The sequence below is a fragment of the Cyclopterus lumpus genome, chromosome 11 (assembly GCF_009769545.1).
Source record: "Cyclopterus lumpus isolate fCycLum1 chromosome 11, fCycLum1.pri, whole genome shotgun sequence".
Classification (NCBI taxonomy): Eukaryota; Metazoa; Chordata; class Actinopteri; order Perciformes; family Cyclopteridae; genus Cyclopterus; species Cyclopterus lumpus.
The window spans coordinates 2,647,869-2,663,651 of record NC_046976.1 but is presented as its reverse complement, the minus strand read 5'-3'; positions in this window follow the sequence as shown (position 1 = coordinate 2,663,651).

The following is a 15,783-nucleotide window of genomic DNA, read 5'->3' as shown; positions in this document are numbered from 1 at the left end:
ACTGACAACACGCACAAGCGCACACACACACAGTTAAAGGGGGCGTCCATCATCATCTGACCCTCCCCTCATCGTCCCACTTTGTTTACATTCTCCTCCCTCCATGCTGCCCATCTGTTTCTTTGCTCACTTCTGCTTATATCTACTCATCTGCACTAAGGTTTAATCAAGAGCAGGCAGTCCGAGATGATGACAAACTCAGTGCATGTGTTTTCCTGTTACAAACACGGGTATGAAAATCCTCAGTGGGATAAGCCATCAGGTTGATTTGTTTTTGATTTGATTTTGTACAAATGTTTGATCAGTGGGAGCTTGGGGATTCTGTGCTTTCCCCACCATTTAGCAGTGTGTCGCCTCCAGCAGTGAGGCACTTGAGAGGGCGACAGTAAATGGCACTAGTTGACAGAATGAGATCGACAGCATCTTCTACTTTCAGTGGTTTGATACATGAAGGATGGGAGGTTTCTTAGAAACATCCAATCCAATGGGCATATCTAAAGAACTGAAATAAACTGGGGGGAGGGGACGCAGGGAGTGAATTGTAACTTTTTATTGATTAGCTAAACCCCCAAACCTCATTCTTTAACTGAAAACCAATGTGTATTGAGTGTTGTTGTTGATGGATTTAAGTCTTAATCTTCCAGTTATGGAAAAAGTACTTGAATTCAACATATTGCGTAGCGACTGCACTTTACCAGTTGAAACCGGGCTATGACAATTACTTTTTTTCAGCTTGTCTGGAGTATATGGTGGCATATTTTGTAAATCATCCCCCCCTCCCCCCTTTAAAACCAACTTCTTTCGGCTGAGCAGACTGTGGATAAAAAAGTAACAGCGAAGAGTATCCGTTACCATTTCAACTAGCCTTTGAATCACTAATGCTAACCTCTACCAGCTCTGCCGATGTTGATCTTGAAGCTTTCTTTTGAATTTCCACGGTAGACGCAAGTGGTCACTCTTTAATATAAAGGTGTAGTAATACTGCTAATAATGCAGTGTAGTGTCACTCTCTTATCCTCCCAGTGATTAATGCATGGTGGTGTTGCAGGAAGTGCAGAAACCTCTCGTTACCCGTGACCCTTATGTCACCCCTGCAAACAGCAAGTGGCGTCAAAGTGACCTCACAGTGCATTCCAGGAAACGATGCACGATGCACATGGAACAGAATCAGTGGCATTGGAAAAACCCTGATCGGTGGTTTGCAGTAGTATGGATTCCACACTATTTTACACACACAGATGGAAACTCGTAAAAGAACAGGGTGGTTGAGTCAGTATTGATGAAATATTGACAGACTGAAACATTTTTGCAACAGAGTCCATGACCAGGAGAACATACAAGTGGCGTAATTACAAACATACAGAATAACAAACATATCATCACAAACATATCATCACATCAGAATAACAAACTATACAATTAGATTACAATGCATGCACCTGCTCTGTGCCTGAATACAGAATATAGATGTTATTTTATTGCATCCTCATGTGATGCACTTTGAATTGCCTTTGTACAAAAGCTGCACAGAAGCACTCAGGGCAGCAGTTACATGAAGTTACTCTGTTTTTTTAATCCTTAACTAAAATGTTTTGCACAGCCTAAAGCCGCGAGCCGTTTTACGTTAAGTCACCGCGAGCCGTTTTACGTAAAGTCACTTGGCAGTAGGAGAACCACGCCGAGGTCTGGAAATCACAATGGATCTGTCTGTTTTAATCCACACCATAAGTCACTTTGACTGGAGTCAACTGCTGTCAACATTTGTTGCTGCTGGATAGAATTGCGTTACTACCAAACTCTTTTCTTTGCTTCCTTGCAGCACGCCCAGAACAGGCAGCCAAATAATCGACCCGCTCGGAAGGGGCACGTGTTTTCGAATGGCATACCCCTGTCCCCTCCGTCACATGCTGTTAATAGCAATACCAGCAAAGCTCTGTTTCAAACGGACACGCCCTATGGTGTTTGATTCTGTGTACTGATATTAATACGCTACAGTATAGACAATTATTATCATAGACACATATTAACAGTACAGACAATTATTATCAATTATTATTATAAAACTCTGAAACTACAATGAAGAGATCCCTTTACATTGAGAGCTAACATTGGATGAATTAGACACATAAACGAGAGCTGGTTTAGCCATTAGAGAGCCGCCTGCCTCACACACACACACACACACACACACACACACACACACACACACACACACACACACACACACACACCCCACACCGTCCATCGTCCACAGTGATTAGCTCCCCTCATTAACAACTGCATCATGGGATATCAGCAGTTGCATTTGTATCTCTTGTTCTCCTTCTATAGCTCTCCATTGATCTCCTCGGTGCACAAGCAACAATCCAGCATATCTTTGTGGCATTCCTCTACTCCAACATGTTTCCCAGAATCCACCCATCTCAAGGTGACTCACCACAAAAGGCATCACTTTCTATCTCACCCCCTTTCTCCAATTTAAAAATTCAGTGCCAATTCCTGGATCTTGGTTGGTTTTCCTCTGAACAGGGCCTCCCCGCGAAGCCTGCAGGGGCTGACCTTTGCTTCATCTCTGACAGCCGTTCTCTCAACCAAATCGATCGTTTGCCTCCTGCAGCGACAGCTCCTCTCAATTGATTGGCACGGATCAAATGGCACCAGTTGCCGTGTCAACTGAAACTCCCTCTGGTTTCCACCAACCACCCATTTCATCCTAATCCCCCCCACCCACCCTAATCTCCAGCCTGACCATTGGAGTTTCCACTAAACACACACACTGTCCTCATCCTGTCTCTGACGCAGTGGTCAGAGTCGTGCGTGATTTTCCCCCTCCGGCAATCTAGTGGACAGCGCCGCAGAGCGGCACCATTACCACGCCTCGGCCCGAATGCGCCCTCGTCCTATTCCCTCAAACATGGATGTCGAGTAGAAACCACCGCCCATCACACTTCATTAGCAGGGACGGAGCATGACACCACGAACACAGAAGAAACGGTGCTACAGTGCATCTTCACATTTACAGGCTCTACTTACTACAACATAACTTGACACTATAACGCAAATACTTCAAGTCATAATACAGCATGTGGTGGGAGATTATTAAATTGCATAGAGCAATAACAGCTTGTAATACGTCACGTCTGACTATAAACACTGGATAATGCCTAAAAAATAAATAACACTACAGGGATGCAACAATCATATAAATGTAATGGCTTTTCGGGAGGATGCCCCTCCCGACCTGACAGATCAGTGCTTGTTTGGGGGCTGATGGGGTTGAAAAAATGAGATGGTGGAGGTGTTGGCTTTGTCTAACCCTTGTGGAGAGCACCTTCCTATTTATAGGAGGGAGGGTTTTGACCAACGGCGAGGAACCATTTTGTCTGTGCCCATTTGGTACCCAGACATAGGCTGCCTCCACATCCTCACCAAGCATCAGTGACAGCAACACGTTGCACCCACCCATTATGTAATGTTTGACTGAAAATGCACCAAATGGTTGGGAGAAGAAAATAAAGAAAAAAGAAGTGGGTTTTCATTCCCAGGCACCACCCACTTCCACCTGAATATTGCCCAATAAACATGCCTTGTTAGGAATACCTGATGATGCACCTGCATTAGATGATGAAAACTCACAGCAGCGCTCGCTTTCACGTTATTCATAGAATTGTTTAATTTTTTTGTATCACTGGCCGGACACGCCCGTGTCATAACGCAGTCCGACTAGTCGTGTTGTTTTTGGAAGCTGTCAATTCCCTTAATGGTCTACAGCTCTGCGAGGGGGGCCAGATGCTCGCTCGGTGGAATATTGTTTTTTTTTGGAACTGATGAATGAAGCAGCACCTTTTTTCCGCCACTGCTTGTTAGAAGCCTATAAATCCCCCTTTTTGTATTTGTTAAAATGACATGCCGTTGCTCGGCTTTCTGGGCTCGTTGTCACATTTGGTTGAGCGCCAGTAAGCGCCCGTCCCTCTGCCTGGAGGACGGTTCCACGCCGCCGCTCCTCTTCCGCGAGGCACGCGACGGGGTTTCACTCGTCACCATTAATGTGGCGTTCGGCTCGGCGGTAAAAGATCAAACAAACACGGCGACATGTTTGTTATTTGGTCGAGAAGAGACGACAGAGACTGAGGACCGTTACTGCCGGTTCTGCCGCACCGACTTGACTCGTAATTGATTCACAAAATGTGGCGCACATTCCTTAGAAGAAGAACACACTCCCGCTATTCCCCGATAATGTCGGCCGTCGTCTTCTATTGTAACGCGTTGACTTGGTGCGATAAGTGAGGCTCGCGGCGGACACCCGACGCGTTAATGAAACGACATGCCGAGAGCCGTTGGCTCAAACTATGAATTATTTTCTGCCAGCCAGGTATGATAGTTAGAACTAACTTAACCTAGTTAACTCAAACATATAACACACATCCCACCGGGTTCTATATTAACATCATGTCTGCGCCTCCGCGCACTTTAACCCTTTCCTCAACGCTGTACGGCGAACTTTAACTGAAGATATTGTTTGTACAACATATTCGCTGAAATCACAAGAGTTAGCGCTTACCCCCATTTCGGCGCAGTCAGTCGGGTCTCCTCGGAAGATGAGTCGCTTTTTTGGCTTGGTTCAACCAGAGCAGCTGGCTTTAGGGCGGGTATACACGAAACAGTCGTCTGTTGATGAGAGGAAATAAAAATGTCTCCCTTCAGTTGACAGCCCTCCTGTCACAAATCAATTAACGCTAAATAACTGGCTAACACAACACCCTGACAATGAACTTTTTGAAGAGGAACGGGCATATGGTAACTTGACAAAGGCAAAATATCGACAAAGCTCCACCCCGTTCGGATGAAAATCCAAAGGGGTTTATTTCTCCGGCATAAACTGTTCAAAATTCATATACAACCGTTAGTGGTACCTCACCAGCCTTCTCTCCCGTAAGGCGCAAATGATGCCGTTGGAAAGTAGACCCGCACAACAGGCTTCTTCTTCGGATGCCGTCTCCCTCCGCGGCTGTGCCCAGCGCTGCCGCAGCACTCAGGGTTCCCCAATTGTCACTCCGCGGATGAAACCAACAAGGCAGTTCGATGTTTTAACGGCTCTAACCCTATCAGACTGGTCCTGCATTCATTTGATAAATGGACCAAATATAATGATCAAATAAACGTGTGTACTCCTTATGTCAGTTTGTATGCAATAAATACGGGTTGGAAACAAGTGAACCAAACACATTGTTTGTTATGGTATCTGGAACATGAGGAGAATTGATGATTCCTTGTTAAGTTGAATCTGAAGGGCAAATAGTAAAATACACAAGTTATTTCAATTAGTAATACACATGACTGGACTAGTTTAAAAAAGAATGCTACTCTCCTCCGACCTATTCTCAGTGCAATGTGTATCTAATAATACGCATAGCAGGGGCCAAACATTTTTTTATTGTGCATGGGCCAGACAAAGAGCAATAGAACGTGCCAAACTGTAATACATTCATAGTTTTAAACCATTTGCAATGCACTAAAATCAGTGTTACATAAAACCCCATGTGCCATAAAAAAGTATATTCTGTCAAACATGACTACGCAACACTACACACTACAGTTTAACATTGGACATTTCAGTATTCTATTGTTAAAGAATAAGCGTGTGTGACTTTATGAGATTTGTACACAGCCACTAAGATAATAAGTCATCAGAACATGAGAACTGTCATTAAGCACACTTTCCGGAGAACTGGAGACAGGGCCTGTTTATATGTCATCCAGATCCTTTTCACGCAATCATGATGTGACTCGCCAAAGACATTCAACGAAGGGAAAGGAAGAGAAGGGAGGTATATCATTCTGACCAAGGGATTATGATTCTTTGGAGTTGTTTGAACTTGTTGTAAGATTGTATTCTTGTACAAAGCAGCTTATTCGCAGCCGACATTACCAATCATCAAAGATCCCTTTTTTGTTTGATTATAGCGATCCCAGCTGACACTGTGTGAAGGCAGGGTTCACCTGGACAGGTCGCCAGAGACATTCACACAGGCAATTTAGTCATCAATGGAACTTTGCTGCATGAAGCCGGAGAACCCACAACATGCAAACTCCACACAGAAGGACCTCGTTTTTGTTGTGAGGTGACAGATGTGGCACATTTAATAAGAAATGTGTTCCCCAATAAGTATTGTTGCGATCATAACGCTTCAATCAGATGAAATTGAGCATGTTGTTTAGCTGGCAGCAGCTGTTCCTACTGCTGCAAAGAAAAAGAGAACACTAAATCAAGCATGAACAAAGTGCCCATCTGCATCAGAAATGGCATCAGGGGGGAAAAGACTGGCACATCCAAAATATTCTCCAAAGGCAGGATAGACCCTGCGCTACTACGAACAGATGTGGTGTGGACGTGAGCGGAAGTGCAAATCACAGGGTTAATTTGAAGCCGTGCTGAAAATTGGGAATGGAAAAGAGAGAAGAGAAAAATGGGAAAAAGAAAAGGAAGAGTGAGACACAAGAAACGAGGCCTTCCTTTACTGGAATCACACTGGAATAAAGATGGCTTACACAGTGCTAATATGGGCAACGTGATGGTTATGGTCGGTCGGAGCAAAGCCGAGGCTCCACATGCTTTTTATTTCTGTGTGCACCACAAGCTGTGGGAGATTAGACAATTACTCTGCTGTTTTTAGAACCTTCAAATAGAGCAGGAGGCTATGAATATGTGCAGCTAATGTGCAGCTGCCATGCGTGAACACACACATACACACACACACACACCCGCACACACACACACACACACACACACACACACACACACACACACACACACACACACACACACACACACACACACACACAGGTGGTTCAACCGTGACGAGCAGATGACCGAAGGGAGGAAAAGCATACGATGGTGCATAAGACATGGGCGAATCAGACGGTGGGCGAGTGTGTAAGTGTCTGGTTGACATGCGTGCGTTGCTATGGACATGTTAGCACGTGAATGTGTGCGAGCGTGGCCCGCTCCGCTTAGAGGCGGGATTGATACTCCCCTCCGTCATGACTGACTTTGTGGCCTGGTCCCTGCTCTGCTTTGTCAAACGCCTCAGCGAGCACCTATCAATCAACAGGGGCCTGGGGGGCGGGGGGATGAAACATGTTGTGTCACTCACACGTCCTGCTTCAGAAAGTCATGTCGGAGAGATGTGACAATGGGGGCAGGCACTGACGGATTACATGAGCGGGCCTCCCGGGCACAAGCCCAGGGGCCCCAAGTGTCAGGGGCCACACCCTCATGGCCTTCACCCACAAAATGTCACCCAAAGAGACATGTACCAACCAGGCAGAGACAACATAGAGTCAAAATAGGAACAAAGACACATACAACGACTACAGAGACACAAAGCAACTGCATAGAGACACAAAAGACATGATCACAAAGATACACCAATCAATCACATAAGACACGTAAAAATCAGACAGAGACACAAAAATAACCACAGCGACACAAAACGACTACAAAAAGTTGTTTATATTTGATATTTTAATCTAAATTTGAAAAGTTACTGAAACTGAAGCGGAGTACAACATTTGCCTCCTATATGGAGTAGCATGAAATCTGGACAGGTTCGTGCTTCAATACAATGTGAAATTCTTATTCAGAACGCGAGATGTGATGCAAGTGTTGGGTTTTGACGTGGTTGGAAACTAAATGGAAGCTGTATGGAAACTTTTCAGCTGTTTAATCTGCTGAGTGAAAGAAACTATGTTGCGTGTGTCGTATATTTCAAGCGACAGTGATGTTGAAGAATGATGATGAAGGAATCTCCGCGGACACTGTTCTTTCAGGTATAATAAAGTTTATTACAGACAGGAATCACAGGTCAGGACGGGCGCCTATCGTACGCCCGGAGACTTCTTGGTCAATCAGAAGTTCTCCTGGCCGGTGCGAGGCAGACCATTTATATAAGCAAGATGTTATGCCCAAAACTTGAGATAACATAACGTCACACAGGGGCCCCTAACCAAAGACATATGTTTCAGACCCAGGAATACAGACCCTTCCCTCAAACAAGGAGAGCATTCCTTCGATGGGGGTAACTGACGAGTAACACATGTGGAATTATGGTTTGGAATCCGAGCCTCTAAACAAGGCCGAATATACCACACATGATTACGACAAATTAAATATGGCAGTTAAGAGTGTTTCATGGAGTTAATAAGCCGAGAGCGGTTCTCAATAAGGGACTTGGCGTCTGTGGAAACAACGTTTTAGCCACACTGGTAGCAGTGTTTCAGGGGATGGCAGTGTCGGTAGACCTGTTAATGGATAAAAAACATTTCGGATGACACAGAGGATGAAGCCAACAGACTTTGGAGATTCTCTGGCTTTACCTCTAGCAGGTTGACGTAGCTCAGGCTGAAGTATTTTACTACGACCACCAAAAGGTGGATTACCGCGTAAATTCAATGCAGATGTTCAGGAACGTCTCTGCAGAATTTGGTGGTCCAGATTTTTCATCCTGCCTTGTTGTCCATGAAGTTTATTCAAATTTAAATGTTCACCGTACTTTGGTTAAGGTTGTCGCAATATCCCGGTATTGACAACAACCCCGATACTGAAAAAATGTAATCTTGATATCGTGAATAATTGTCCTTTTTTAAGGGTTATTCATTTGCCAAAGAGGAAAAACACACACAAAAATAGACACATTTGAACCTAATTGGACCATTCTTTTATTTTGAAATTATTTATAGATATCGCAATACTATAGTCCTAACTTTGTTTATATATTTAACAGTTTGGTTTTCTTTACAATGAGCATAACTCTGACCTGCGGGCATGCCTAAAGGCTATTATTGACATTGAAAAAATTGGACATTGCTGTCTTGTACTCCCTGGACAGTCACTCTGGAACTGTTGGTTCATTCTGTCTTGTAATTACAAAACTGTATTTCCTTTTTTCCTCATAAAAAAGACTATATTAGTTATTTTAGACCTTCTCCATCTCTCTTCCTCTTCCTCAGTTGAGTGTTCTCCCAGGTGTGTGCAGTGGAGTTAAAGCAGGCTGCTGTTGTAAATAAAAGAGCACAGCGAAACGCTCAGTACATCTTTTCATAAAGGTTAAACAACAAAGACTATACTTTAAGGCAAGGGAGAAAATCAGAGTGGAAAGAACAGAACAAAAACATTGCAGGGACCTGGTCCCCATAGCAACGGATGTCAGGTAACCGCGGCTCCGTCATCATCTCGCTGAAACGAAACAAAATTGGGGAAATTGTTAACACTGTGGAATGGGTGGAGGGAGGGAGATGAAAGCAGACCCAGAACATGGCGGATGCTCATGCCGATTAAGGTTTCATTATCTGCCACAGAAGGAATCAGACGGATGGATGTGAAGAGATGTTGTGGTTGGAGAAAATGCTTCGTCACTCTTCCTATTGGAGACGAATGTGAGCTGCGCTTCATTTGTAATCACAAGACAACCTGTGGATGGACTTTCTAAACATTTCTAATAACAACAAAAGCAACGAGGACGCATCGTCTAACGCCTCACTGGCAGGAAATGAGCAACAAAAATACATTTATTGGGACTGCTTTTGTTGTTTTGTTGTCCTTTTGTGTGTATCAACAGTTACGATGAGTGGGTGAAACATTTGAAAATCAACCACAATTTCCCTGATAAAAGCGATGCTGGGAGAAATACATCCTATCAGAGGCAAAGTCATGATGAACGCTTTACACTTAATACTGGAATCACAGTTCGATGGTTTATAGATTACTCCGTCTGGATTGTTTATCGTGGATATACTAAAGCCTTACAAAGACTGGTGGTCGGATCTTACACTCGGGTCGGCCTCAAGGCCTCCTGCCAGCGGCTCTCATATTTCCGAAAACATGGTAGCAAATTACCAAACGGGCTTTATTTGGATAAACTTACCACGTATTGGGAATCTACATCAAAGTGTTGCCAACTCTTTCTCAATGACAGTAGCTCCAAAAAGTTGCCATATGTAAGAATTGGACCAGTTTGTTACAGTCCAGCGAAACCACAGATACCGGATCTCATAATTTTATCATCAGATTACTTGGCTTATGGATTTCTTTTCGGATATAATGAGAATTTCAACAAAAATTTCCCAAAACATTTCACGTCATGAATAGTACTCCACCGTGCCATTTCAAAGCCATCCTCTGGTGACAATGAATATCAGCTACGGCAATCCATCCAATAGATGTTGAAATATTTCAGTTTGGACCAAAGTGGCGGGCGAACCAACATTTTCATCCATTGATCCAGCTGTTTTCACGTTCAGCGTTACTGCATTCAGATCTGGGGGCTTTACCAGTGCAAACACAGTCCTCTGGGCAGCTCTGCTGCAGCAGCTGTGGGGCTAAGTGCCTTTGCATCAGGGAGGATTTTTGTGGCATTCACTGATGCACTGGAGGGTCTTACTGGCTAATTTCCCTTGCAGGGACATTCCCAGTACTTACAGACTCTGTAAATGCCACAGTGCGAATGTCTTACTCATAGGTCTAATGGCACTTGTGCTGGATCACCGGTCAGTGGTGTAAGGTAGTCACAAAGGGCCCCTGTGCACACGCTAATGATGGGCTACATCCAGTTATGAAGCACAAGCCATCGTATCGTCGAGTCACATGACCAAATACAGATTTGACATTAGACAATACTAATATACATATTACCCAGCAATCAGAATTGCATATCTGTTTAAGACAAAGTACAAAATGAGGCTGAATGTATTCAACTGAATTGTTTTTTTTTAACAGTTTATGTACAATGAGCATGTCATTTTGTTGTCACTACTTACGAGCGTACCGAATGAAAACAATGATACAGTATTAGCAAATGGCAGAACTCTTCTCTCGCCACGAGTTCTTCTTTTAATCATAGTGGTATTTCTGAAATAGCATTTTAGATCACTCCAAAAGGCCTGTTTTTCATTCAACACATTATTGGAGGGTCCGCTCTCTATACGGTCCCCCCCACCTCACATGCCCTAGGTCTATATATATCCCCCATGAAACTGATTGGTGAGTGTAGCACTCTGGGCTTGAGTACCTCACTCTGTAAATGGTTATTAGGCTCTTAAATAGACCCCAGTCAGTTCAGATTGGCAGGCAACCCTCCATCACTCTAGTGTTGAACACCGGAGCCCCCCAGGGCTGTGTACTCAGCCCCCTCCTGTTAACGCCGTACATCCCAAACATGGAGAGTTTGCAGATGACACTACCGTCATCAGCCGAGGCTTTATATAAAGAGGAAATCCACAACCTTGCAGAGTGGTGCTCAGAGAACAACCGACTGCTCTGATTGTTGATCTTAGAAATAACGGATGTTGAAAACTCTACATCAATGGAGCTGAGGCTGTAGCATAGGTATTAACGGTAGGAGTTGGGCGCCAGACAGAAGAATAATTTTCCAGCCTGTCATGTTAAGAGAATGCTACCAAGAAACCATTGAAGGATTAGCCCGGATGGCCTGCCAACCCCGCGACAAAATACACTAGATACACAAAACAAATACATTTTCATCCACTTTTTACTGCTGTGTCTTTCTTAAATGTAAATGGTCAAATAAAAAAAAGTGTGTTGTATAAGCAATACGGTCTTACACACAATGTCCATTAATGAAAGATCCTATCCATCCCACATAGGACCAAGCACCGGACACGAGGTGACAGGGCCTCCTCTATTTCTGCCCCCTCCCTCTGGAACTCTCTCCCCAAACTCATCCCAGACTGCACTGATCTTTCCTCATTCAAATCGCAAATCAAAACACACCTGTTAAGAACTGCTTTTAATGTGTGATTGTGTGCTCTATCTTATTATTGTTTTTATTTATTGTTTTTATTGTAATTATAGTTCATTTTATTGTATGCTATAGGATGTTTTAAATATGTTATGTAAAGTTTCTCTGAGTAACTTGAAAAGCGCTATATAAATTAAATGCATTGTTATTATTATTATTATTATTATTATTATAACCACAAATACAGAGGATATGGAAATAAAATGTCCTTACTTAAAGTAATTAAATTAAATGATGAAGTGCTGTGGGTGTTGAATCCTTTCAATCCGAATGAATACAGTTCAATTCAATGTTTGAAGGTCAGGTGATTAATTTAAGTTAAGTCCAAAAGAAAGTAGAAGCCTGGAGAGTTGCAGTTGAAGGGACCTTTTCTAATTACAAGCAGGGTCAGGCTGAACAAGTTTCTCCTGAAACCGTCTGCTCCCAGCTTCTGCACTCCTCACTGCCTTGTTGTCCATGAAGTTAATAAACTCAGCCGGTTATTTTCCCTCGTTGCTCCAGTTGTGATATACTTCAACTATTTTAGTGTTCAAGCTTAAGGTGTCCAGAAACTGAATATAATGTAAACGTATCCACTCCATGCTGCTTCTGTTAGCTGATTGTTCCATTCCCCCAGCTCACAGGTATGTCTAATTGATCTCCTCCTTGGCCCCACCTTCTTTTGCTGTCAGGGCTTTTTCCCTTTCTGTTCCAAGGTGGAGCAAGTTGCCAGCTTTACGTAATCAGAATCACAAACATCACACATCTCCATCCTGTTGAAGAAAGCTCAGCATCGGCTGTATTTCTGAAGGAAACTTAGGAAACCTAACTTAAGAAGGCGAAAGTCAATAAGTCTAGATTAATGCAAAGCCAGTCAAGAAGAGAAAAGCAAAACCCTTAAACAAGCTCTTCAACCCAACTGCAGTTAACAGGGAAAATGTACGCCTTGAAATGCTACGCCGATCCAAAACTTAAGATGAACATAGTTTTGAAGACATAGGATACATTTGTCTTTACATTAAATAAAAAGACAAAAACAAACTAGACACCATCGCACCAGCTGTGACTCAAAAAAGGCCTCCACCCATCCTCAATCTTTGCCTTCATTATGATCTCAACTACACAATCTGTGAAGGTTTTTGATGGCATCTTGAACAGCTATCGCCTTGGAAAAATCAGTCCACAGACAGACCGAAAGACCGACAGACCGACAGACCGAAAGACCGACAGACCGACAGACCAAAAGACTGACAGACCGAAAGACCGACAGACCGACAGACCGACAGATCGAAAGACCGGTTCAGCTGTGCCTCAGCTTTTATTCCTAGTGCGCCTGCTGTTTCCCCCTTGCCCATGTTTCTTGTTGGTCCCTTGTTTTCTCTCTATCTTTCTCTCTGACTGTCTGGAAATGGCATTCTGGTTCCTGCCTGGTTGCTGCCACTCATCAAGCTCCTGCCACTCATCAAGCTCCTGTCTTCACCAGATTGTTCTGTTTGCCTGCGTGGTACCAACTCAACGGTTTCATGTCTGTCTGAGCTCAGTTAACCCTGGTTTCCTTTGTCCCAGGCTCACCGTCCCTTTGTGGTTTTTGTTTTTTCTGCCTCGTCAGCGCAGCAAGTCTTCCAACTACCAGCTCTGCCTGCTCCTTCCTCTGTAAATAAACTGTTGTTTGAATTGCAAGCTGTGTCGTAGTCCTGCTTCTGGGGTCTTACAAATATTACATAACAAAAGTACAGTGTGTTAGTTAGTTAGTTAGTGTGTGCATGAGGAAGTACCTTGAAATGCCTGATGAACATTATCGCTGCATCACCAAACCTCCTGCAGATATGTGGAGATGTACAAACACACACACAACACTCACGCACGCACGCACGCACGCACGCACGCACGCACGCACGCACGCATGCACACAAACAGACAACAGAGATAGAGACCGCTGGGCATGCAAGTCAACTCTCACACTGCTGGTAAATCAGTGATTAATAAAAGTGGTCGGGTACAATCATCCCCTAAATTAAACCAAAAGCAAAATAAATAGAAAAGGCCTGAATCTGTGCAGTTGAAACTGTAAGCAACTTTGAAGTCCCTGAATGAAATCACGTCACACTAACGGAAACCACAAGTATAACGGAGCACGAGTGACCTTTATCCTGAGAATATGCACGTTTGACCGCTAACAGTTGCTAATTTGTGCTAAACACAGGCCACAACTCAGCAAATAGAATCCGAAAGATAAAACATATGAGCAGCTGACCACACATTAACAAAGCTCTGTAGCTATATGGTCTGAATTCTTTCTATACATGACGACAACTACCCCCGACAGCTCCAGGATCAGCACTCTGGACAGCGCTCGTGACACATCATTCTTAATGCATAATACACAGTTCTGCTGAAACCAATGCGCAAGTGTCTTTCGCCTATGGTTGCAAAAAGAAGTCTGGTTGTATAGAAGTCTATAAGAAAATTAATCTATTTCTCTCTTAATTTATTCCCTCAGTAAACATTGTAAACATGAGTTTATGGTCTCAATCTCTAGTTTCAATTCTTCTTCAATACAGCGTGATGTTCATTTAGTCAATGATGGTCATTTAGAGTCAAACAGACAATAAAGCAGAGTATGCTTTAGAGCGGGCTTACTGTGATTGACAGGGTCACTGCAGTTACCAGAAACGTAAACAGCGTCTCTACGTCACTCTTCCACGATCCAAATATGGTAACTTCTGGTCATTGGTTGGGAAAAAACAACATAGCAATGGCCGTACTCCAAGATGGCGATGGCGAAATTCACCGTTACTTCAGAACTCGGAGGCAGGAGTTCTATATATAAAAATATATATATGTATATATATATTTTAACTAAGTGTCTCAGAGATGTGTACGTACATAATTGGTTTTAAAACCCGTTAGCTTCTCTCATACTACTGTTTGTTGTATTTGTCTTTCAAGAGGTCTAACAATCTATTAAGTCCCCAGACTTTTGCTGACCCAATGAAAATGTCACATATTGGACAGAGCAAAGCCTTGCAACACAAAGGGAGAGGCCATACTGAGAGGAACTGGACTACATTGTAGAAAGGACATTTCAGTTAAATGTTACTAACGCTCAAATAAAACAAGAGGGCCCTCATAGTTTTAAGTTTCTACTTATTATATTTAAACTTTGGATTTATATCAATTCAAACTCTAAAGTTTAAACCCGCCTGTATCAAACCACACAGTGGATCCTTGCATTCAGTCTGCACATATCTGCTGGTTATTTTCAACACAAACAAACGTATAATTCACTGCAAGGCTGTGGAGTAAAACAATCAATTTCAATGAACTCAATCACACCATCAGAGCAACGTTCAAATCTATTACAACAAGAACAAACAACTAGAACAAAAAGTTAAGAAAAACTAAACAAAGGTCACTACAGTTTTAGAAGATTCAGTTCAGTTTATAACGCAACAGAAATACTTTTCTGGTTTCCAGTTCAACTCAGTTGAAGTCCTTCAACACAAATAATGAGCCACAGCACCAAGCTGGATCCCAGTAATATGTCAGAGAAATGTTCTCCAACTTTCTTTTTTGATTCTCTCATCTCCTTGTGTCTTCATCCAAACACACTTCGCCTGACGGAGCACTGGGTGAATAATACTGCTCCAGTCACTTCTCTGATCTTACAATATAAATACTGGTATAAATACAGCTACAACAATGGTTGGATTTACAACAGAATTGTTTAGTTTTTTTCATCCAGTGAGGAGAGGAGGCAAATATGTATAAAAAGCATTGGCTGTGATAAAAAACTAATAATAATTTTACATGTTTATTCTGTTTTCACCATATTTCCACAGAATTCTCTCAATAAGTGCAAAAAGACTATATTGTGGTGTAGTAAAGAAAATAAGAGTGAAGTAATACAAATACTAATTTTAAAAAGCAACCATAACATGCAAATACACTGATATATACTGTAAATCCGAACCAAAATAGTCCAATA